This window comes from Neovison vison, chromosome 1 (genome assembly GCF_020171115.1).
Source record: "Neovison vison isolate M4711 chromosome 1, ASM_NN_V1, whole genome shotgun sequence".
In the NCBI taxonomy this organism is placed as follows: domain Eukaryota; kingdom Metazoa; phylum Chordata; class Mammalia; order Carnivora; family Mustelidae; genus Neogale; species Neogale vison.
The window spans coordinates 4,530,871-4,557,604 of NC_058091.1; positions in this window are offsets into that span (position 1 = coordinate 4,530,871).

Below are 26,734 nucleotides of genomic sequence, written 5' to 3' on the forward strand. Positions count from 1 at the left end.
CCTGCCTCACGTCGCTGTCCTTGCTCGTGCTGTTTCCGGGCCGTGAAGGCGGCTGAAGAGAAGCGTGTGTGACTGATGGGAGCCCCTTGGGGGGTGTCCTCTGGCCGCGGCCACAGTGTCATGCAGCCGAGGAGCTCACAGCGGCGTCTCTGGCCTGACTCGATGAGCACCCCCGGGGTGACCCTAGGATCAGCGTTGGGGTCGCAGAGGCTAGACGAACGCACACCACTCCCCGTCCTGAGCTGTCGGCCTGGTTTTCCCGCCTGCGAGGAGCGAGGGGACTGCCGGCACCTTGCCAAACATCCAGACGCAAGGGGAAAATGCAATTCAAAATCCTGAGGTTTCTGCTGTAAAGAAACAGGCCAATGTTTCTTATATTTGGATAAGTGGAAAGAGGGAAAACCTTTACCTCAACTCGATCAGTGGCATCTTATTCTACACTGAAGGCACTAAAACTACGCTCGGTTGAATCAAAGTGTTTATTGATAAGATCCATTGTACACCCTGGTTTCCTGGGCACTGTGTGGATCAATAGTTCAACACGAACTCTGTTCCCTATGGCTTTCTCTATAGCGTTGCCTCAGATAACATGACCTTTCACATACTCGGGATGAAAGTTTCATAGTCCTAAAACCTCATAATTTCCTGTAGGAAAACTAGGGTAATTAATAATCAGTGTTTTGCATTTTTCTGTGTGTCAGCCACTGTGCTAACTGTCAGTATGAATTATCTCACTTAATCCCCTCAACAACTATTAGGATATTACCCCCATTTAATATAGGAAGCATCTGAAATCCAGAAAGTTTAAACGACTTGCTCAAAGCCTCTCAGCGACTTACGGGAGGCTGAGTCATGCGGCGTCTGTATTTTTGCATTACACTAACTTACTGTACTCTTCTACTGTCTTCTGGAAAATTAGACCCACGTTAGTCCAAGTAGTCCCTGTTTTATGTGTTTGTCATGAAAGCTGAGTGTGTTTAACTTCCCAAAGTCCCCTCGTGTGTGTGTGTGTGTGCGTGTGTGTGTGTCTGTGTGTGTGTGCGCGCGCATGCCTGGTGATTATTTCAGTGGGCTTATTTTCTTTTGTTCAGTGTCCAGGTGATATGCATAATAACATTTCCTTATTCTGGAGGGAAGGGGAAGCTCTGAAAGACGCCGAGGACAGCTCCTTGGCAGTGCTTCCTGTTGAGGCAAACAGGAAGTGCTGGACTGTCAGGAGGAAGCCTGCCGGCAAGAGATTTCTGGAGTTGAAAGGGAGGACCCTGGGGCCCAGCGTGCGGCTCAGACCTTAGGCTTAGAAGTTGGTAGGAAATAGATGCCTGAACTTTTGGGCTTCTCTTTCCTACAATCCTTTCAACAGAGACTCTTGGCAAATACGTGAATGGCTGAATTTTTGAGGAAACCATGCTGCTCAATGCCACGTCACCCCCTATCATCTGTGAGTGAAAGACCAGCTCACAGCGGATCCCCAGAGCTGTGGAAAAGGGTCAGGAATGAGTCAGAGGTTTCACCATTGTTCCTAGACTTCCAGAGTCACATTCATTGAGAGGGTGGTGGCGGGTTTTTTTTCCTTTTCTTTCTTTTTTTTTTTTTTTTTTTTTTTTTTTTCGTTTTTAATGAAGTCATGGACTCCAAGGCACCAGATGGTAGTTTGGGTTAGTAAAGCTAAGTTTGGCCAGAAAAAGAAAGCAAGGTGGAGCAGAATGATATAAAAAAATAAAGTGGAAATGGAATGTTTATACAGGAAATGGAAGATCCGCCAAAGAAGTTAAAGTCCAACTTACAGGAGCTTGTTTTGGTGAGTGAACGATGACCTTCCCTTACTTCCAGAGCAGCCTGGTGAATTTCTGGCATAGGAATAGGAGATTGGCCTGTACCACGCAGGCTCCCTTGTCCAGAACAGACCTGGGTGTTTCAGTTTCGGCCGGTGTGGGCCAAGTCGGAGTTACTACAGTATATCAACTTCCAGCCTCCCTGAACCCAGGCCCTCAGATTTCTGCCCCAACGGCCACCCCCAAAGGAACCCCTGACAAGATCACCAGTGACTCCTGAGTTCTTAAATGGACCATTTCCAGGCCTTGAGGTCTTGGCCCTTCTGAAACATCTTGCTCTCGAATATTCTTATATTCTTCGAATGCTTTTCTTCCCTGGTCTTGCTAAATACCCTACGCTCCTCGTCTTCCTCTACTTTTCTGGTCACACCCTTATCCACAGACTTTTTTTTCAATTTATTACACTGCTCTGGGGAGAGGGAGGCAGAGTTCCATTCGAGCCTTTTCTCACTTTTGGAAATGTATGCATTCTTTCGGATTTAGCCAGTGTGTGTTTGTGCATAACTGCTATTTTTTAGTGTAGCATTTCAGCTTTGTATATCTAAACAACCTTCCAGAATTTTCTGACAAAATTCCCACCAGCATCTCACACTGAGCCAGCTCAGAATGAAACTCCATCTCTTCTCCGCTCTGCTGCCGTCTGTTCAAAATGTAGGGTCATCATCCCCCCGTTCCCCTAAGTGGCGACCAGAGAGCCATCCTCAAGCCCTCGTCCTCCCCCCACTTATGTTTCCAATAAACTATCAAATAGTCTCTTGGCTTCTTTTCAAATAGCCAAAATCTATCATATTTTCCAAGCTGTCTCTCAAGAAGTGCTGTTGAGTAATCTTATGTACTGAATGGATGGACATGTGACTGAAATCAGGTCATGGCACATCATGAACTCCAACTCAATGCACAATGGGGTCACACTGTCCCGGGTTCCCCAAGGCCATGGCCAAGTCTCTCCATGGCCTTGTGCCCTGACAATGTCACTTTCAGAACAGATGAAGAGTGTTATTTCTGGATGTACTGAAACTCCACTGAGGCTCTGAGTTTATCCCAACTACTGAAAGAACAAAAAATAACAAATATTCATGTAAATATTTATCAATTAGAATAATATGTGGTTTTTCTCTATTTCTCTATTTTGTGCTTTCCCATTTTCTGCCTCTACTTCACAGACTCTGGCTCTGTCAATTCCTGGAGGACCAGATTTCCATTATAAGACATCCCAATCTCCTGTCCAAACCTGTTCTTCCTCCTAAAGAAAAATCTATTGACCATTTGACTACTAATGTCTAGTATTGTCTGAAAGAGGCTAAGAGAATGAACACATGTCTATGTGTGTTTGTGTATATACAATTTTCTGAAGAAGAAAGCAGAGTTGATTCTGCTAATCTTGTTTCTGACTAGCAGTGGTGTTATTAATAGCTCAGTTTCTATGACTGGATTCCAAGGCAGAAAGATAAACAGCAAAAAGAGAATACTGCCAAGCTGTTCAAAAAAATAAATAAATAAATATATAAAACTAGAAAGATAGGAAATCTTGAAAACAGATGGAGAAAGGAAGCAAGAAAGAACATTGATAACAGGAGGCAAAACTCTAGGATATCCAGGGCCAAAGTAGACAAAGCCACTAGACAACAAGAACTGGGGTAATATTACCTTTGGGCACAAACCAGTGCATTTTAGTTTTTTGTCCTTTAAAAAGCCCTCCCACAAGAAACAAAACAAGATGTGTTCCTAGACCAAGTTTATAAATTCTACAAATTTTTTTTCATTCTATTCTGAAAAGCTTTCTCCCTTGCTATAAAGTTAATAGAACTGTATATTCATATTGGTATAAGAATTCTGTAAGACAAGAAGGATATGCAATAATTTTCGTTAGCCTTACAACAAACATTAATAATAATAAAACCACCAGCATATTCTGGGGAATGAAAAGATTTGTATTGGGGGGATGGTAAGGTGTGCCGTGTGTGGAACATCATAGATGTTATTCTATATGCAAGGCTGGGATTTCAAAATTAGAATCATTTAGCTCTCTGTAACATAAGTTTAGAAGCAGAAATTCTGAAGAAAGAGCCAACAAAGATGAAGATCTAACCTTAGGCCTGACAGTGTTTCGGTTGACCCATAAGCCTCTACTGTCTCAGTGTCCCTGGCCTCGTGCCATGGACAGCCATGTGCCAGTTTTACAAACTCACCAGGTAAGGACCTCAACATATGGCAAGAGAGTACGCACGGCAAGGTAGTTGATGGAGGGCAAAATAAAAGATTCCTGCTAGGTCTGGCCATTATTCATTGTCTTTCTATTTTCACAAGAGGGAAATGAGTCCATTAATTCTATTATTCTGAAGGGATGTCAAAGTTGAACACGGCGTTAGTTCCAAACAGTGACAATCTTCTCTAAAAGTCTGTAGTGAGTTTGGAGAGCTACCCTGCTAATAGTTCCACAATTACATGGATTTCCCAAGGTGATTTAACTATGAAAGAAGATATTTAGGAAGATATTTCTTGATTAATTCACAGTTATCCTGAAAGCACTTCTCCAGAGATAACTGTTTTAATTCTACCACTTTCTGCAGTGCAGAATTGTAGCTCTGCACTAAGAGTGAAGGAGGTCTCTGTCTCAACTCTTCGAGATTGGGCTGGTCCTGAAAAAGAAGCCCCTGGCACCTCTGTCTTCTACTCCAACCATGTAGACGTGAAGCCTTGGTCGATCCAATTTTTTAGGAACAATTCATTCTAATATTTTAGAAAATAGAGGATGGACATTTTTACTTCCCAAATTCCAAGATCCTAAAAATATATCAATTAACCGAGGCTTTCAATTCCAAGTGAATCAGGAGCAGTAGAATTTATGGGATCAGTGGTGCTCTTGAGGCAGCAGACAGAGAAGCTGACAGAGTAGTTCTGATCCCAGGCAAGAGACCTAACTCAGGAGTTTCAGGTCATTTTTCATCCCTTAATGAATTTATAATTCTGCTGGATTCCTTTGGTAATGAGGTCATCACACAGTGCGAGAAGCCCAGCGTCCAGACGGGAGTGCTGTTCCATGCCTGGTTGTAGACAAAAAGAAGGAAAATAAAGCTGTCAAACTCATCCCCAAACATTTATTATGAGTGAAGAGGTAATTATATGTACTAACAGCAATGCGCACACACATCTGTCCACTCCCCCGCCCTCTCCCTGAGGTCAGGGGCTCCTGGGTACGTGATGTGGTAGACGATTTGCAAGGAAAGGACACATTACTTCACTTCACTCCTCACATTGGCCAAATGGGAAATTGGGGGAGAGGCCAAGTTTAGAATTTAGCATTTTCATCAGTAAATCCTAAGAGTAAAATGGAGAGGGATCCCACATAGAGGATAAAGCTGTATGACAAAATATAAAAATGATATATTCACAGTCTCCCCTTCTATTGTTAATATTGTGTCGGCTGTCGTGGAGTTGGAGTCTCTTTCCTACTCACTACATGTTAGATGGCTACTGGCTCTGAATCTGTTCTAACCCCTTCAAGACTCCATCCCCCCATCTGAAATAAATATGAATATAAAAATCTTACCTTGCAGTAAAGTATGCAAATCCACTTTGTAAACTGAAATGTGTCATACACCCTTTGGCAGTTGTTATTCAACTGAAATTCTCAAATATTTTTAATCGACTATCTTCTCAACCATTAAATCCAAGCAGATGCCTCCGCAAAGGATGGAAATTACCATAGGGGCCTACCCCACCCCTCAGCAGAAGACACCTGAACAGATTTGGTTCATGCATGGCCTGTCTCTGTCGTTCAGAAGCTCTAGAAAAAATTTCTAGGATCATTTATTGATCTACCCATTATTAACCTGGTCTCATGGATTTTTTTCCCCAATATTTATGATTCGGTACTGTCTTTAATTAATGTGGTACTCAAACTGTGCGTAGTGATCAATGAGTGCCCCCTGGAAACTCTGTGTTCTTTTGAGGAGTTACCCATATCTTTTTGAATCTTACTTTCTGAGGCAACAAGATATTCCAGGTTCATCTTGTCCCATTCTAAGCCTAGCACTAGAATTAGGCTTGATGGTTCCATTCAAAAGAGAATGGAACCAGAAACCAAGATTTGTATTCCAAGTGTGCTGCCTGTTTTGAGATATCTATGCCTCTGGGCACTTTCAGTGGACAGAACTGGGGGATAAATAAACACACACATAGTACAATGATATGTGAATAGGCATATATTGCACATATATGTGCCTTTACATACTTCTAGTTTAGAAATCATCAGTGTATACCAATTTTTCAAATTCTAAGCCAATTCCAATGCATTACAGTCAAATCCAAATTCATTCACATATAGGGATTTTAAATACACATATAACACATACATTTACATATATTATATTTTATATACTGTACATGCATCTCTTCATTCTACATATCGCTATTATCCTCACACACACACACACACACACACACATATATTCTTTCACAGTAAGAACCTGGTTTCTAAGGTCAGTACCTTTACCTGTCAATACTGTAATAGATCTAAAACAGTCTCAGAGTTGACTCAGATATTCAGAATGGAAAGCAAACTACCGAAGAAAGTGTTGAGGATTCATTGGTCCTTAATCCCCAACTGTACCCCACCCCCCACCCCCCAAGACTGAGGCTCCCTAGTCAACTCTGTGCCTAAGTTATTGATTACGTCTTCTCTCCCCCTCAGTGTGGTTTTGTTATTCATTTTATTTTTTATTTTTTTAAGATTTATTTATTTGAGAGAGAAAAAGAGAGAGAGTGAGAGAACATGCACAGAAGAGGAGTAGAGGGAGGCAGTCTTCAAGCAGACTCCGGCTGAGCAGGGAGTCTTATGGGGGTTTGAACCTACCACCCGAGAAATTATGACCTGAGGCTAAACCAAGAATTGGTGCTTAACTGACTGAGCCACCTTGGTGCCCCTGTTATTCATTTTAAAATGCAGTGGCATTCACTTGTTTCAGCAGCTTTTAGCTCCATTTCCTTCTCATTCTTGTTTTATTTTTTTTTAATTTTTGATAGAATATTGACATGCTCTGAAATCTTAAAACTATACAAAAAAGAAATCTCAGAAAAGTTATTAAAAATAAAAGTTTTAACAACTGAGGGGTTTGAAGTGGCGGGGGGGTGGGAGGTTGGGGTGCCAGGTGGTGGGTATTATAGAGGGCACAGATTGCATGGAGCACTGGGTGTGGTAAAAAAATAATGAATACTGTTTTTCTGAAAATAAATAAATTAATTTAATTTTAAAAAATTTAAAAATTTAAAAAAATAAAATAAAAGTTTTATTTTATTTTTCATTTTTGTTTCTTGCATTATTGGAGCTCTATCTCCAAGGTAAGTTTCTAGAAGTGAGATCTCTGGGTTGCAGAGTGCATGCATATGTACTTGTGTTAGAGCTCCAGTTTCCGTCTGCCGTAACTGTGCCCTGTCCGTCCCACCAGCGATGCACGTTTCCAGACAGCCTTGCCGACTGAGTGACTTGCCAAATCTTTTGTCTGGATGGATGGGTGAGAAACAGTATCTCAATGTAGTTTTAATTTATAATGTTTCTGATTATGAGTTGCAACAGACATCTTTTACATATAATATTACTTTAATATATTTTTTGTTAATTTTTTATTCACGAATGACTCATATTCATTTTTCTATATGATATTTGCTCCTTTTCCCTTACTACATAAAAGTTATTTATATATTAGGTGTATTTTTTTTTCCAGTTTTTCATTTGTTCTTTGACATATATGTGGGTTTCTGCCATGGAAAGAGGGTTTTCTGGGGAGCAGGGGATAATGTAGACAAATCAATGTTTTCATTTATTGAATCTGGATTTTACATTGTTATGAAAAATATTTCCTCACACTCAATTTACAAAAGAATCTACCTTTCTTTCTTCATTTTTTTAGATCTCTTACAATTTCATTTTTCCATTTAGATTTCTAACTCATTCAGAGTTTACTCTTGAAGTTGTGTGCAGCACGGATCTAAATTCATCTTTTTCTCTATGATTCTCCAGTTATTCCAATGCTATTTATTAAAAAGTCCTTCTTTGTCCCCAATTATTTGAAACACCACATTTACCTTATGCCAGATTTCTGACATATGGCCAGGCCACGGGGAGAATGGTCGTGTCAAAACATCCCCATCTCCTTTTGGCTCTTTCTGGCATATTTCATACGTTGTTTGTTTGTTTGTTTTTTCCCAGATGGGTTTGAACAGTTATTTTTAAGTTTATCTTCACTTTATGACTTATTGTGGTTGCAATTGGGACCTCTTCATTTATTTTATCTTGTAGCTGCCCATCACTCAAATATATCAAGGCTATTGATTTTCATATATTAATTTTTGTGCCCTGCTTACTTAACAATTTTGATTAAGTATCAAAATTGTTAAGTAAGCAGTTTTATGATCACTCTTGGATTTTCCAGGTATACCATCATGTACTGTCATGGCACCTACAAACAGAGTTTATTCTTCTTTCTAATCCTTTCACCTTTAATTTTTTTCTCTACTTTAATGACATTGGTTTAATCTTCTAGAACAATGTCTTCATGCCTTGTTCCTGAACTTAATAAAATGGCTCTAGTGTTTCCCAACTAAGAAAGATTTTAGAATTAGGATTGAGCATGCATTTGTATTTGTATTTAATTTATCTCTCTCTCTCTCTCTCTATCTATCTATCTTTGTGATCTCTTCAGACCTGTGGAACTGAGAGGATATACATAGATTTGTTTTAAGGAACTGGCTCAGGCAATTGTGGAAATGGCAACTCCAAAATTTGTACAATAGACCAAGAGGCAGAACTCAACAGACAACTCAGGCAGAAGCTGATGCTGCATTCTTTTTCTTTTCTTTCTTTCTCTCTCTTTTTCTTTCTCTCCTTCTTTCTGTTTTTTTAAAGAGAACATATGTGTACTTGCAAGCAACAGGGATAGGCAGAGGGACAGAGGAAAAGAGATAATCTTAGGCAGACTCTGCATCTAGTGCAGAACCCAGAACTGGGCTTGATCTCACAGTCCTGAGGTCATGATCTGAGCTGAAGCCAAGAGCTGACATTTAACTGAGCAAGCCACCCAGACACCCATGATGCTGCATTCTTAAGGCAGAATTTCTCCTTTCCCAGGAAACTTAAGGTTTTGCTCTTCAGACCTTCAACTGACCAGATGAGACCCACCAACAGAATAGTCTCCTTTACTCAAAGTCAGTTTATTGTAGATGTTAACCACATCTGAAAGATGCCAGCCATCACGGCAACCCTTGGATGGGTGTTGAATTAACTGGGCAGTGTGGCTCAGCCAAACTGAAAAATTAAGCTGAACACACATGTACTTGCCTCTTATTTCTCTAACTTTTCAATGGTTTTCTCTCTCACTCTTTTTCTTTCGTATTGTATCTTGATTTTATTCCCTTTGTTTGTTTTCCTTAACATGGTCTTTATTGGTCTTTATTAAAATTTGAGTCAAATCTGTTCTTTGAGCAACTTGTCATTTAGCTCTCCTTTCCTGTATGACTCTGTCATTATCTACTGTTTCTTCTCTGGGTCCCATTAACTCTAGTTTTGTAAATTTTTGTGTGTTCTCTGCTTCTATTTTTAATTTTTTTGATTTAAGGTGTCTTCTTTATGTCTTTGAATGCTTATTTGAGTGTATTTAATTCAGTTCAATTGTTCTGTTACAATGCTCTTCTGCCTCGTGGTTGGTATTTTTTTCAGAGAATTTTTATCAGCTTTTATGTGTTGACTCATATTTTCAGTTTTCTTACACTAGTTCTGTAGGAACGTGACCTGCATTTTCTATTCCTGTTGCTCTCATGGGAAGAATTCTTAAGTTGGAGAGTGTACTTTTTTGTGTGTCCTTTGCCTTCTGTATAGTGTGCTTACGTAGACAAAGCTGGCTGTGGTGGTGGGGAGAGGGACGGTGTGGGGCATCCGTCACTCACACCTGTAGACTCCTTCATTCCACGTTGTTTCCTTCCATCCTCTGCTGCCCTGTTCCCAGCAGCTGCCCACACTTGCTTCCTCTTCCGGCTCTTCACCATTGGGAGCCTGCCTTTGGGGCTGCTCACATTTCTGGCTGAGGTGTCCAGACTCCCACGTCCTGAACTCTAATCAACATTTTAGCATTTAGTGTTGGGTTTTCCCTTCATAAAAAAAAAAAAAATTTCCTTTGCTTGACCTAGGCTGTCTCCATCTGGTGTCTTTTTTTCATGATGTCGCTTCAACTCACCAACCCCACACCCTCACCCATGAGCTTGTAGTGCTGGGTAGCAAGCCCTGCCGGAGTGTGGTTTCTTCTCCACTGAGGGATAATTGTGTAGATTATGATATTCTCTATCTGCTGATAATGCTGAGTGTGTGGCTCACCTATGGTTTTATTTGGATTATTTTGTGGGGAGGAGCTACAGGGAGATAAAAAGTCAAGCACTTGCTATAACCCTTCTCACCCAGAAGATCCCCATCCTCTTTTCAGCCATTTATCCTTACTTGTGAGCCAACAAGAAGCTAAGATCATCAGGACTGAAAAGGACTTTCGTAATGGGGGAAATGGAGCCGCACTACAAAGGCAGCAAGGATCAGTAACCATTGTGTATGCAGATTCAAAATGGGATAACGCTACTGTTTTGTTGGGGTTGGGGTCCTTGCGAACACTAAGGCCATAAACACAAAAGCATCAGCCGTCACTGTAACCAGTCACTTGAAATTGTCCTTCGAGTGTCTTCCTGAAGGTGAATGGCCTTGACCCTCTTCACAGGCACTTTTGGCGGTGTGTCCTCAGAGGCTACAACGCAGAGAGCTAACAATTACTTCAGGTTTTCACTGGGCTAAGAACTGTTTGTTGGTTGGTTTTTAAAACATCTGACTCTCTGGGATACAGAGTCACTAAGCAATACAAAGAGGGACCTGCCTACAGACACAGAAGAAGCCCAATAGCCTCACACTAGTTCAGAGCACACAGTTAGCCTTCGTCCCTGATCATTCTGCAAAAGAGACAAGAGGGACAGCATTCAGAACAAGGTAAATTCCCTAAAATAATCTTCCTGGAATAGGGATTCATGGGTCACAGCGAGACATTCTCTTCCCTCCTCTAAGTCAATGTAGAGTCTAATATTGAAAAGCAAAGCCATCAGGATAATTCAGAGGCCATGTTCCCTCTTCCTTCCCCTTAGTTTCATGCCCCATCTTTCCTTCATCACCCCGGCCACACACACCCCCGGCACCTTGCCCCTCAGGACCTGCCTCCGATTCTCAACAGCGGCCATGACTGCGTCTTAATGAAAAACGATGGATAAAATATTACCATAACCTCAGAGCCATGAGCAAAGCCCTTATTAGAATTCGGACCTACAGCTGGACCTTCCAGCATGGGGCAGGAGATAAAGTTCACTATTGTTAGCTCACAAGTGGCTCAGACTTCCTGGCAACTGCGGGGAATTACTCAGTCATTTATGCAGGACTTCAGAAATAGTCCACTGTTTCCCAACAAAAAAGGCATTCAGGCCGAGAGCGATGGCTCCCCGGGCCCTGGCGAGCCCGCTTCAGGACGGTGAATGGACGCCGCTCCCACGTCAATGGCCTCTGTGGGAAAGACAATGATGTCACCGCGAAGGTATGTTCAGGGTTTTGCCCTGCTTTTTCCTGCTCTCTCTCCTTCTTAGCACGATGACCTGTTTGATTTTTTCCCTCTTATTTCCCCTCTTGCCATCTCCCTTCTGCTTCTTTGAGGCCATTATTTTTTTTTTTTTCAAAGTTTGGGGCTCAAATCCACTGAAGGCGCACAGCGACATCACTGTCATGGCAACACCGAGGCCTCCAGGATTCAGGTTTTGCATAAAAAGTAGAAAAAGCTTGAAAGGGAGGGCAGCGTGGAAGGGGGAACGGAACCAGGTTGGCCCCATCAGGGCTGGTGTGGGAGGGAGAGCAGAGGAGCAGGGTGGGGAGAAGAGCGTGCGGCCGGCAGGAACCCGTGCAGAAACGAGCCCGTGAGCCTTTGCCTTCAGACTTCAAACACGGATGTGTGTTTGTGACAGGCAACAGCCGGCGAAGGAAAACACAGGTTCACAAGAAATAAAGTTTTGCTTTGGAAAATGTACCCAATTACAGTTTACAGGAAGCTTCCAGAACTTTGTCTAGCCTACTCAAAAAGAAACAAAAAGGAGAGGAAAAGTCCCACTGGGACTTGCAACTGGGCTGGAGAGGGAACAGAAAAGAAGCTGACATGTTTTTGAGAATGCCCAAGGTTCTGGAGGTCCCTATTGTCAAAGGGCTGCAGTCAAAAAGTCTAAGACGCCTTTATGTCCAGTCAACTCACAATCATCAGTGGCAAATAGAACGAAGCATTCCTTTCTCTGCTTTCCTCTCCTGGGGAATACAGTTAGCATGAACTCCTGAGAGAAAGCCAGGAAAGCATTTCTCTGATATGCTTTATGTTCATTCTATTAAAAAAATAAAATCCAGTGGCTGTATCATAAGCCACATGGTCCAGAGGCAGTCACTCCCCGGAGCCCTGGAAAAGCCTACTGGAGGCACAGCGAGAGAGTCATCTCCATTCCCTGCAAGAATGAGGTGCCACACAAGACCCTGTGTGCACGGCTCAGGGCCCTCTAGGTGGCAAGCAATGGAGAGGATACATAGAAGGGGTGGAAATGGAAGCAGATGCAGATCTAGTTGGTATCACTCCACACGACCCATGAACAAGTCCACACTCCATCTGTGCAAGTCTGGAATCTGCAAGGCGGGAGGAGCCCACTCATCTTCACCAGGGGTCACAGAGGAGGCTTCCTTGAACCCCAGGCTGCGGCTACTGCCTGGACACGAGAACTTCTTATGTCAAAGGACCAGAGGGGAAAAGTGGGGTCACCGTCCTGATGAGGGAATTTATTCTATTCAGCAGGGGAAGGTAGGGCTGTTTTTCCACACTGGGGTCGGGGTCAATACATGCAGACCCCAGAAGAGCATCCTGGCCATCCCTTGTCCTGTTGTCATAGTGCGTGGGGACCTGAAACAACTGTGGTCAGAGAAGGGGGTGATTGTCAAGGGTTCTGACCTCTCAGGAATGAAGACACCAGTCACTGCACCAGGAAGGTCACCTGAAGGGTATCCCCCAAGGAGGTATGTTAGAGTCCTAATCCTGACACCTGAGGATGTGGTCTTACTTGGAAACACCGTTTCTACAGAAGCAAGCGAGTGAAGATGAGGTCTCACTGAATTCAGGGGGGCCTTAATCCAGTAGGGTTGGTGTCCTTGTAAGAAGAGAAAGCAAGATGCAGTGATAGGGGACAACCCAGTGGCAGGACTGGGAGAAACAAGGCCACAAGCCAAGGAATGGCCAGGCTTCCAGAAGCTGGAAGAGGCAGGACAGGTCCTCCTCTGAAGGTTTCAGAGGAGCAAGGTCCTGCCAACATCTTGATTCAGGCTTCTGGCCTCCACAAGGTGAGGGAGTTCCAGCTGTTTTAGCTCCCTCCCTCCCCCCCGCCCCCAACACCAGGCTGTCGTGCTCCCTCAGGCAGCCACAGGAAGGGAACACAACCTCAGCGGGCACGCTGGTCAGGAGCAGACACGCTGTCTCAAGGGAAGGGCACTGCCAGGGGAAGTGGGGGTGGAGAGGTTGCCCAGCTGCCCCCAGACCAGTGCCAGTTTGCTGCAGGAACCCCTCCAGGGAGAGCACTCAGGAGCATGACAAGAGGTGCTTCCCAGACATGCACGAGAGCAGGGGTTCTGCAGCCATGGAGGTGTGCTCTTGTGTCCCCCTGCGAGAGTGGCGATGGCTGGAAGCTTGGGTGACAGGCCCAGCTGTTGCACTTTCAGATCTGCATGGTGACTGTGCCAGACTCATGAGTCCTCGGGCTTTCCCAGACAGGGAGGGAGAACCGCCAGCTCAGGACAAGGACCTTCCTGCCATCATGGGCACCCCATGCCCTTCTTACTTTGTCTGAAACGCACCCCCCACCTCTCTTCCTCCTTTCCTCTGACAGATGCCAGAGCCGCCTCGCTGTCGAGGTTCTCCTCGTGTCCCCACCCGTCCCCCCACGGACGGTCCCATGCATCTCTCCTGCACGTGGGATGCTCTCTTGGTACTTGCTTCTCAGAGGACCGGAATTAATACGGGGAACGCTTCTGCCATCCTGTCACTCACAAAAACATCTCATTGTATATGAAATCCCTGTAAACCCATGGAGGCTGACCTCCTCTCTCCATTTACTCACTCAAGAATACACAAAAATAGCTGACACTCCAGGGCTCAGAACATTAAGAAACGAGCACAGCAGATTAATGAGCTGCGCCCACCTTCTGAGTTCTCTTGATGAGTTCAGACTATTAGCCGACTGCACGCTGCAACAGGCAGCTTCCAACTGGGGCTGAAACCAGAGATTCCTCAGGAGCCATGGTCACCGGCTTCTCAGATTCCTTCTGATCCGAGCACGGTGCGCATCCGTTCAGGAGAATAAAACCAAACAAACAAAAGAGGAGAGTGATGGCACTCGGTTTGCAGCTTTTAAATTATTGGAAATTGTCACCTAGCAGCAAGCACCGTACCCCCCCGCCATAGAGCAGCTTAATTGACGTAGGACTGTCCACAGCCAACTCTCTGGTTTATTGTTTTCTGGTGAGATGTCACTCTGCATGATGAAAATTAGAGCAAAGCGGCACTCCATTCCCCTCTCTGGTCTTCTAAATCTCACAAAGGGAAGATTATTGTGAGTTTAAGGAAGGCATGTGCTATCTTCTTACTCTAAATTTGAAAATCATGATGCTACAAACACCACTTGCAAACCAGGAAAACTCTTTGGGGGATGGGGAGTCAGAAAATAATAGTAATACATTATGATGACGAAAGAGGCAAAACAAAATTAAGAAAAAGAAAGAAAAGAAAAGGAAAATAGGGGAAAAGTCTGGCTATCATAGTCCTTATCATTATTATGAAAGAGAAATGATCACACACGTTTCTGCTAGCAATACAGATCTGTCTGGTGGATTCCGGGACGTGTGGGAGGCCCTCCGTGGGCTCCTCACCTGATCTGGGGCAGCTGGTCCAAGGACACCAGAGATATACCTGCCACAGATCTCCAACTCAGAATTCTGAAGTGGAAGAGATCTCAGACGTGGACCCATACAAGTGCCAGACAGAAGGTTTCCATCCAGGCCTTCACGAAAGAGTAGCAATTTGATAGCTGATCGAGAGAGAGGACCATTTCTGAATCCAGGTGAGACACTTGCTAAGGTCAGCAAAAAAAAAGGGACCCTGTCAGGTATAAGGAGATTCATGTAAGAACACTCAAATGTCAAGCAAGTAAAAGAAATGGAAGAAAATCAAGAGAACTTCAAGTTTTAGACTTTTTTAAAATGAGACATTTCTAAAGGAAATGATGTGATCACAATAGAAGGTGGAATTGGGGGATGGTCAAATTGTAAAATGCACATTTATTTATTTGTTTATGTATTTGTGTTTTTATTTATTTGCTTGTTTTTCTTTACATTTGTGGTGGTGTGCTTCAAAGACAGCTGGCAAGGTTGCCAGGCCAGCTCCCTAGAAGCCACCAGTTCCCAAGTAAGCTGGTGTTTCTCTCAATCTAGACATCAACTCACATCAAACAAAGACCCAACAACCAGGAAAAACAAAGGTTTTTTTTCTGTTTTATTTTGTTCTTTCTATATACATAGAAAGGGGCACTACCCACATACTTTTCTTTTTACCAAATGGTCTTGTTTTATGAGACCTACATCTACTTCTACTTCTATTCTCTCATTCCTTCCCTACCACAATTTTCATTTCCTTTCCATCTTTATTCACTTCTTAACCCTTTCCATGTAACAATTTTGTGTGTATGTATGTATGTGTGTGTGTATATATATACAGACACACAAAGATTTGTATCTATTTTCTCTTTGAGTTCATAAATTTGCATATTTTAAGTTTCTCTTAAACCTATTCTTTTTTGGGTATTTAAAAAGTCTGATAATGCTTTCAGTAATTACCCATTTGTTCCAGCAAGAAAGCTTAAAAGCATCACCCTTAGTTCTGTCACTACCCCACGCCCTGATTCTGTTGCCCACACAACAATGAGTCTTCACTCTCAGACATCTTTCTACTTTTTTCCCTTCCCACTGTACTTTCTGCTACTGCTTCAGTCATGCCTCATCAACTTTCGCTAGGACCACTGCAGTAGTCTCCTAATTATGTTCTTCATGGTGTCTGCACAGCCCCATCGCCAGTCTGCCTCCCTCACTGCTAATGGAGTGTTCTTTATAAAATATCTCTGTTCATTCACTCTCCTGCTTAAATTTCTCCAGTGGTTCTCAAAACCTAGAGGATGGTGAAAACCTTTCACATTATGTAATAATGTTCTAGCTTCTTTTTTTTGTTTTTTTTTTTGTTTTTTGTTTTTTGTACACCAATGATATGTTTAATGTTTAAGTCAAATGTGCTTCATGTACATTTTAATATATCTATACCTTCAGCAGGATCAAGTTTCATCACACTTTTTTCCATATTTTTAAAATTTAATATTTTTTCAGTGTAATAGAAATAATTGTTTATGCACCACACCCAGTGCTCCATGCAATACATGCCCTCCATAATACCCACCACCAGGCTCCCCCAACCTCCCACCCCCTGCCCCTTCAAAACCCTCAGATTGTTTTTCAGAGTCCATAGTCTGTCATGGTTCACCTCCCCCTCCAATTTCCCTCAACTCCCTTCTCCTCTCCATCTCTCCATCCTCCATGTTGTTATGCTCCACAAATAAGTGAAACCATATGATAATTGACTCTCTCTGCTTGACTTATTTCACTCAGCACCATCTCTTCCAATCCTGTCCATGTTGATACAAAAGTTGGGTATTCATCCTTTCTGATGGAGGCACAATACTCCATAGTATAAATGGACCACATCTTCCTTATCCATTCATCCGTTGAAGGCCATCTTGGTTCTTTCCACAGTTTGGCAACCATGGCCATTGCTGCTATGAACATTGGGGTGCATATGGCCCTTTTTTTCACTACATCTGAATCTCTGGGGTAAATACCCAATAGTACAATTGCAGGGTCATAGGGAAGCTCTATTTTTAATGTCTTAAGTAATCTCCACACTGTTCTCCAAATTGGCTGCACCAACTTGCATTCCCACCAACAGTGTAAGAGGGTTCCCCTTTCTCCACATCCTCCCCAACACACGTTGTTTCCTGTCTTGTTAATTTTGGCCATTCTAACTGGTGTAAGGTGTATCTCAATGTGGTTTTAATTTGAATCTCCCTAATGGCTAGTGATGATAAGCATTTTTTCATGTGTCTGATAGCCATTTGTATGTCTTGATTGGAGAAGTGTCTGTTCATATCTTCTGCCCATTTTTTGACATGATTATCTGTTTTGTGAGTGTGGAGTTTGAGAATTTCTTTATAGATCCTGGATATCAGCCTTTTGTCTGTACTCTCATTTGCAAATATCTTCTCCCATTCTGTGGGTTGCCTCTGTTTTCTTAATTGTTTCCTTCGCTGTGCAGAAGCTTTGATCTTGACGAAGTTCCAAAAGTTCATTTTCGCTTTTGTCTCCTTTGCCTTTGGAGACATATCTTGAAAGAAGTTGCTGTGGCTGATATCAACGAGGTTACTGCCTATATTCTCCTCTTTGATTCTGATGGATTCCTGTCTCACGTTGAGGTCTTTTATCCATTTTGAGTTTATCTAATGTTCTAGCTTCTTAACCTGTGTCATAACCCGCATCCCTGTACTACTCTAATTGTACTATCTCCCCACCTTTCCCAAGTGCTCTCCACCTTTTGCCATGATGCCTCTTAGACTGGAATGCCCTACTCAGTCAACCCATTGACGACAGCACCCTCTCTGCTTGTCCAAATACTCCTCGCCCTTGAAGGGTTAGCTCCAATGACACCTTCCCTGTGAAACTCAACCCTGAATCAAAAATAATGTTATCCTCTGTCAAACTTCTGAATCAGTAAACACTACCGCTTTGATTAAGCCTAATATTTCTGTCTTGTATGTAACTGGTTGTGTATATACCTATACCATGTCATAAGTACTGCACCATAAGCTTTGACCATGACCTCATATGACCCACACACTCTTCTACAACAGAAGTACCAGGAGAGCACATCCTTTTCTATTTGCAATGTACACTTGTAGGTCCAGGCACATTAGGGGCTCAAACATGCTTTTATTGTATGAATACCTAAATGAAGAAAATAATAAAGAAAGATTGATCTGTGTCTCATTCAACTTTGCAATCCTCACTGAAAGCAGCACAATTTTGTTGAAATTCAACAAATCAGTAACTCTTGAGTGAATAAATCATTTAATAAAAATAAGTACACAAAAACTAAAACAAAAAATATTTAATTTAGAATTTTCCAGTGATCTATTTTTTTCTGTTGTGACCTCTGAATGATCAGTCTAGCCCGTAATAAAACCATGTCCTAAATACCCCAGAATGGAAAATACTCTGTCTAATGCAGTGGCAGAGACTCCTCTATGAATTTATTAGACACAGGTCACCAGCTGCCTGAATGAGTCTGGTGCCTGATGGCAGTGAGAGATATTGTTATAAAAGAAAGATGTGTGGCAGAATAGTCTTCTGCTTAGCAATTGGAAAGTCTCCTTTTTCCAACAAATTTGTTCTAATTTAAAAGTTAGATAGGACTATAATCACATACCTCTTATAGCAGTATTTTCCAATCTGGCATGATTTTTTAAGTCACTAAAGTAAGCAAATAAACAGAAGGACATGAAGAATACAGATTCAATAAATCCAATTCAGCAACATGTAAACAGAATTACACACGATGAGTAAGCAACATTTATTCCAGGTATGCACTGGGTCAACACTCAAAAATCAATAAATGCAATTCACCATATCAATAGGAAAAAGAAGAAAAGTCATGTGTTCATGCCGATTGACACAGAAAAGCATTTGATACAATCTATCAGGAAAATCTATTATAATTTTTTTTTCAGTGATAAAAGCTCTCAGACAACTAAGGACAAAGGGAAACTTTCTTAACTGGAAAAAGAGCATTTACAAAAAACAACACATAATAAATGTCATCATTCATGGCAGAGATTGAATAATCTGTTCTGATTAAGATCACGACTGGCATGTTTGTTCAGGTTTGACCTGGCTTATTTGACATAGTCTTGAAAGTTCTGTCCAGTGCAAATCCTTTGAAAAATAAATCAGAAACATACAGATTTCTAAAAATTTAAATCGTTCTTATTTGTAGATGACACGATTGTTAATGTAGAAAATCACAGGGAATATATCCAAAAAACCTGGAGAAATAATAGTAAGTGAGCTCAGCAAGTTCACAAGAAAAAAAAAAAACCCACAAAATCAATCACATTTCTATAGTAACAGCAAACCACTTAGACACTAAAATTAATGCAATAAAATTCACAATTACTGTGAAGAAATTGAAATACATAAGTATAAATTTGACTCCATGTAATAAATATGTCTCTTCTTTCTAAACTGACCTACATGTTTTATGCAGTTCTTATCAGTATCCCAACCAAGTTCTGTTGTAAACATAGACATGCTAATTCTAACATTTTTATGGAAAGGCAAAGGCAAATTTTACAAAAAAAAAAAGTAAAGTGGAGAGAATCGATCTACTGGATTTCAAGAGTTATGATATAGCCCCCGGGGTCAAGACAACGTGGTGTTTCAGGGAGATAGACACAGGGCTAATGAAAAAGAATAAAGAGCCCAGAAACAGACCTACACGAATATGCCCAGCTGATTTTCTTTCCCAAGTGAGCCAAAGCAACAGAGGAAGGGTAGTTTTGTCACCAAGTGGTGCTGACCCAGGTATCTGAAAGCAAAAGATAATCATTTCCACTTAAACTTCACATCTTACGCAAAAAGTAATTCAAATAAAAGTGGATCATGAATTTAAATGTAAGATGGAAAAACTACAAAACTTGTTCAAATGTGAAAACAGCTTCAAGACCCGAGGCCGGGCGAAGAGTCATTAGCCTCGACGTCAAAAGCACGGTCCATAAAAGAAAGACATGATAAGTTACCCCTGTTCAAAATTAAATCTGTTGATCTGCAAAAGACCTTCTTAAGAGGATTAAAAGACACATTACTGACTAGCAAAAAAAAAAAAAAAAATTGCAAACCACATATCTGACAGAAGACTACCATCTGAATATATGAAGAACTCTCAAAACTCAACAGTAAACACATACTCTAGTGGGAACATGGGCCAAAAACAAACATCCAACAGAAGAAGAAATGCAAATGTCAAACAAACACATTAAAAGAGGCATACTATCATTAGTCATTAGGGAAAAGCAAATTGAAACTAAAATGAGATGGGGCACCTCAGTGGCTCAGTGGGTTAAGCCTCTGCCTTTGGCTCAGGTCATGATCCCGGAGTCGTGGGATCGAGTCCCACGTCAGGCTCCCAGCTCCGTGGGGAGTCTGCTTTTCCCTCTGACCTCCCCTCTCATGCTGTCTCACTCTGTCGCTCTCTTTCTCTCAAGTAAATAAATAAAATCTTAAAAAAAAAAAAAAACTAAAATGAGAGATCACTACAAATTTATCAGGACAGTTAAAATACAAAACCCAGTAAAAACACCAGTGGTTCACAGAAGATTTATTTTTGCCAGCCCAAACTAGAAATGGCCTGGAAGTCCTTCAACAGGGGCACGGGGAAGCTTACCGTGATCCGTCCACACAGTGGGATGTTACTCATCAATAAAAAGGAATGCACTATCCGTCCAGGCAATGCCTTCAATGAACCTCCAAGAACCATGCTGAGTGAGACGAAGACAGTCCGAGAAGATTATATAGTGTAGGAATCCATTCAGAGAACATTTGTGAAATGACAAAAGTGTCCAGAACAAGTTAGTGACTGCAGAGGTGAGGGACGCGGGAAGGAGGAGCGGTAAATGTGGTTGTGGAGGGTAGCAGGAGAGAGCCTTGCAGTGACGGGACAGTTCTGAGGCTTGACTGGTGATTGCGCAGATCTGCACATGTGAGGAAAACGCACAGAAGTTCAAACACAGTGCAAACACACGTGCGCACACACGTAGGCTTACACCTCGGTTGTGAAATTGTGCTATGATTATACAAGATGGTGCCACTGGGAGAAACGGGGTGAAGGGTAAGCAGGACCCCCCTGTACCATTTCTCAGAAGTGCATGTGAATCTACAATCCTCTCCAAAGAGGAAGTTTCAAAACCAGATTCACCGGCCCTTCCATGGCTATTCAGATGCAGCAGGTCTAGAGTGGGGTCCCGTTACGTGTATGTTCCACAAGCTCCCTGGACGACCCTGATGGTCAGAGCTAACTCCGGAGCAGTGCTCGAGGCTCTACGAGTTCCTCACTTTGGAATTTCTGTCAGGGCTGCCAGATTTGACTAAGACACCGAGACTGTGGGTTATGACAGAAGGATTTTTCATGGGGTCATTTAAATCCCATAAACGTGCGTCAACGACATCCCAATAAAAGAAAGTGCTAGCACAGAGTATCCTCTAACAGCCCAGATCCAGCAAAGGAGTAAAGCAGTTCTCTTATTTAACTGGAAATCTTTTCCCCATTAACACTTGAGAAATAACACCATTTTGCAGATGTGTTGTTGTGGTCTATTGCGGTATATGGTAAAAAGTTTCAACAATCTTCCTGGAGTTCTATTCGTGGCTGAAAATTACCAATCACCCCTTGGAGATCTATATGCTGGAGTTTAGGAGAAAAGTTTTAAAACACAGACTAGCCATTCAAGTTTTAAGAACCATCTTCCACTCATCCAAGATACGTAATATAAAGGAATATTCTGACAATATTCAGGAAGTTCACCCAGTACATTCATTCAGATCAGGTGAACTCGGTAGCTAATGAGGGCCAGGAACAGAGTCCCCCGAGTTCTGAAAAAGCTCTTCCCAGTGAAGCAGCAGGGCCTGGAGTCCTGACCCAGCCCACGGGACTCAGATTTTGGGATCAGGTTTAACCATTTGCTTGCTCTCTTCTCTGCCACTGGATTGTGAGCCCCTTGAAGGCAGGGCTGGTGGTGTTCATTTCTCCATCCCAACTCCTAACACAGACCATAGCACAGGGGCAATTCTCCTTTACGATCAGTGCTATCTGCTCTAATGATAAAAACTGTCATACTCACATGCTTAAATATTGCTTCTTATTTCATTTTTCACATGTGAGTGTAAAGCAAGATTAAAAACCATTCAACAAATATGATCTCAAGAACTAACCTGGAATTATACCAATATGAATTCTGAGAGAAAAATCACAATAGACTTGACATCCTCATTTGTATACAGAGAAAAGTCTAAATAAAACTTAGAGTCGCTCTCCACTTTTGCATTTTAATGAGTACACCTACATTCTTAAAAGGCAGCAAGAAGGTGAAATTAAAGTCTATTTATAACTAAGAGGTATGTTTCTAATTCTGAGACACGGGTTTTTCAGGAAGTAACATAGAAAAACACTTTCTCTAAATACCTCTTTTAAACTGATATTTTCACCCAATTTCTTCGACCAAAAATTTATTCCAGGGAAAAACCAGTTTTTAGCATCCAGTTTTCCAATTTTTTTTAAATTAATAAAAATTCCAAAGAAAGATCATTAAAAAGGTTTCCTCGGTACCGCAAATACAAAGTTGGATGTATTCTTGTAAACTTTTCCCTCTTTCTTTCTATTTTTGTTCACCACAATGAGATCAGGCCCACGTTGTCAATTTTAAGTAGTCCCCTGGTGATGTGTGCTGATGAGATGTTTGTTACTACTTCTTGGCAAAATTAAGCTAACTATTTAAAAATTAGATCTCAATTTTGGTTCTTACCGGGGAACAATAATTAAAACAAGCAGTTTGTTGGCAATTTTTTTCTGGCTTCCAGGGACACATCAAACTATCCCAAATAGTGTTCTAATCCTTGTCCTCCTTACGTAAAAACCCCCACAGCCAGAGATGGGTTACTGACCCAGAACGAAGAAATTAATAAGCTTTGATAATTGCATTTGGGCCATTTTATTTTGAACCATGACATCAAGAGCTGGGTCCATATCCATGCACGGATTGCTGAAGCTAGCCGCTGAGACCGCCAGGCTCCCCCGCCACCTGTGCCTGAGCTCGGATGCCTCCATCCCAGCCCCAGAGACCTGATGGGCACGAGCTCACCCGTCATTCCTCCCCACCCTGCGCCCCAGCCCAACAAAACCGCTTGGCATTCATTTTTGCAGATGATTGGTAGATTTCATGCAGATGAACAAAAAGGAAAGGAATTTCTGATGTGTTGGCATCCCAGGTCTTTCTGACAAACCGCTCAGGAAGAAGCTGGCCCCAGGACTCTGAGGCCCAGGCGGTCCACGTGTGGTCAGGAATGGAAGGTGCGTGGTGGAAACCACCAAGGCCTGGGCCAGGGACGGACATCATGTGGCTTGCATGATGATTTAAGGCCTACATTACACAGGCCAGATGAAGTTACCAGGACACTTGGTCAGAGAAAGGGAGGCTTGGCAAGGGTGAGCGGTGTCAGAGGGAAAGCAGCTAGGAAAGGAGTGTGGTTCATTATCTGTGCGCTGGTCTTCTAGATCTGGGAATAGAGCCGCTTCGAATCACTCCGGGTTGGTGTCTGAGAGCTCTTCCCGGCTGGAGCAGCAGGTCCCCTTTCCAAACCCCCATCTAAGAAAGGCAAAGAACCGGGGTGCCTGGGTGGCTCAGTGGGTTAAGCCTCTGCCTTCGGCTCCAGTCATGGTCCCAGGGTCCTGGGATTGAGCCCTGCATCGGGCTCTCTGCTGAGCAGGGAGCCTGCTTCCCCCTCTCTCTCTGCCTGCCTCTCCACCTACTTGTGATCTCTGTCTGTTAAATAAATAAATAAATAAATAAATAAATAAATAATTTTTAAAAAAAGAAAGGCAAAGAACCAAGAAAAGGAGCCTAATACACATGCCTTTTACAGATCTATTTATGTTCAAGTAATTTTGCAGCCGTAACGGCAGCATTTTTAGAAAAAGGAAATTAGGAGAAGCTATTCTTCTCATAGGCTTTCACTCACAGAAAGATTCTCTATACTTCTCAAAAGGTGGATACTTACTTAACTCAGGTTTTATATATTGGAAATAGAATGCCTGATGTTGAAGAAAGGGAATGACATGTGATAGTTCATACACACGGAAGAAGATACAAATAAGGAGCAAATGAATTTTGCATGGGGTTTTACTTCTACCCTGAAACCCTCCCATGCCCATGGATTAGTGATGGGGAAGCCTTCTTGCAGAGCCCTGGCATACATTAGTAAATTACCCCGATGCAACCCTTTTATCTCATCTACCGTCCGTATTCCTACTGTGCAGTTGACACGGTGCTGTCCTTTTTACCTTCTGTTCCCTCCAGGATGAGATGCAGCCTTGGATCAGGGATCGCATTTTGTTGTTCCCGGGTCTGCAGATTCCTTCCCCATACATTTCCTCACCCTTCTTTTATGACCTTGACATTTTTCAAGAGTTCAGTACCCATCTCCCTTTTAAACAGAACATTCTTTAGGTCGTGCTTGATGTCTCCTCATGTTGGACTCAGGGGATGCAGTATGGGCTGGAACACACCACGGAGGGGATGTTGTGTCCTTCTTGGGGGGGCACGTCCAGAAGCGTACAGTGCCCATCTGTCCCTCATCAGTGATGTCCGTTGTAAGCACTTAGTCATGGTACTGCCCAATTTCTCCATTGCATCATCATTATTTTTTTTTAATGAATAAGAAAAGTTATGGGTAGACATCTGGGTGCTTATTATCAAAATTCCCCCCTTAGTTTCCCATCCATTGACAATTTTTGCCTGGTTCAATTTTTACTTTGATGTTTCCAGCTCCAGCACTTTCTCACATCTCCTAGTTGGCATGTGGCATTCTGCTGTAAGGAAAAGTCGGCCCTTCTTCCTTATTTATTTGTCTATCTGTTTATTACTGGTATGCACTGGGTTCTGAAATAAATTTCTCACTTGTGTATGTATCAACTCAAGGACAACAGGAAACACAAAAGAAACATGTATCATGTTGGCAGCATCTTAAAAAATTTAGTAAGAGTCCGTTGAGTCTTACAAATGGCATTCTACCAATTTTGAGAATATATGTTGGCATAAGTAAAAAAAAAATAAACTTAGGTTATTATCAACCTAGACAATCTCTAGGCTGCCCAAAATACATGGGACTGTGGTAAAATCTAATGGCCATTAGTCCATCTCCTACAATGGCCCATGGAGGATGCTTCTGAGGAAGACATTAAAATCCCCATAATTATTATTTAGCATTTATTTGGCATCATAAACATATACAGAGGAATGTGATAGATAAGACTGTGCTTTGCTAATAACACTCTGCCCGGAGGAGCTCAGAGTCCTGAAGGAATATGCCTAATTGGGCAGTGTTGTGCTGTGGGAAGAAATCTCTTCTTGACAGGATATGCTGCTCTCATGAAATATTTAGGAGACTTTAGATGAATTTAGCCTTTTATAAATTATAAGTCAGCCTAATTGTTGAAATAACATAAATTTTAAAAAAAAGGAAGATTTATCAACACAGTCTAGTGGGAGGTTCACCTGTGTAATGAAGTAAGCCTCAGCAGTATGGACGGCCGCATTGAACCCCTGGTCTGGCTCCCAGACCCCGAGGGCAGGACTGAGGGAGCCTTCCCATCGATGCGTCTAGCTGCACAGTTGGCCAGACCTCCTCATGGCCCTCCACCACTGCTGATGGACGGAGGGGAGCAGTGAGCTGGAAATCAAGAAATCAAACACAGCCACGACCAAGTTAACAGGCAAGTGTGCGGGCCTCACGGACCCCCTCCCTGCCACATTTCCAAGAGCTCTTTACCATTCTTTGTGTCAAAACTTGCTTTCTGTGAATTTCTCAAGTCAGCCGCCTCCATTTAATATGAAGAGTGCACATACTTCACCAAGCTTCGGGCATCTCATCCCACAATTCATTCCAGGACTTTGCAGCCAAGTGCCGCACATTCTGGTAATGCTGGGCTGTAATCTTACTGGCTTTGAAATAAGGTGCAGAAAGTCACCAGTTAATATCCCTCTCAGTATTATCCATTTTTCTTGAGCAACAAGAGAAAAGCTATTGTATATACTTTCTGTTTGTCTCATTAATTTAAATATTTAAGATAAGGGTGTACCTACAAGGCTGGAAATCCTGGAGATATTTGAGCATATCGGATTTGGGGTATCCTCCAAGACCTCCGTCCTGCCTTATAGGGCCACTTTCTCTTAAATACCCAAACACTGCCCGCCTTGAGGAGTTTTTCATTGCTCATGATCCTCTTCCTCAGACCTGATACTCTCCTTCCGAACTCGAATTTCCGAATTCCTGCTGAAGTCAAAGCAGAGAGATGTGGCTCTTTCCCCATTCCACAAATGAAAGCCCAAGTCTTTCTGCTAAAGAAGGCTCTACCATAGGCGGTCATCCTTTAAACTGCAAAACACCAGCAGATATCACAAAACCACGCTATTTCTTCGATGTGAACAACGGTTTCGGTAGCCCGCCTGCCTTCAATGTGACTTTTTAAAAGAAAGGAAGGTGGTAAACAACCACAACAAAACTGTAGAATGTTATCACACTGTATGGTAAACACATAGGGATTCTGGGTTTCTTTTCCCTTTATTTCTAATTTCTGTCTTATTTGAACTTTATTCTCATATATGAGAAATCTACTAGATGTGTTTGAGCAGGTGATGTAGAGAAGTTCAGAGAGTTGTCGTTGGTGCTGAACAAGCTAAAAAACAAACCCCCACAAAAAAACCTTTGTGTGGATTTAGTTTGTTGGATTTCATTATACACCATAGCATTGCATTGGCCTTCCAGATCTCCTATTTAAAAAAAAAAAAAAAAAAAAAAAATGAAACCCCTACCTTCATTTTGTCTTTCTCTAAGAAGA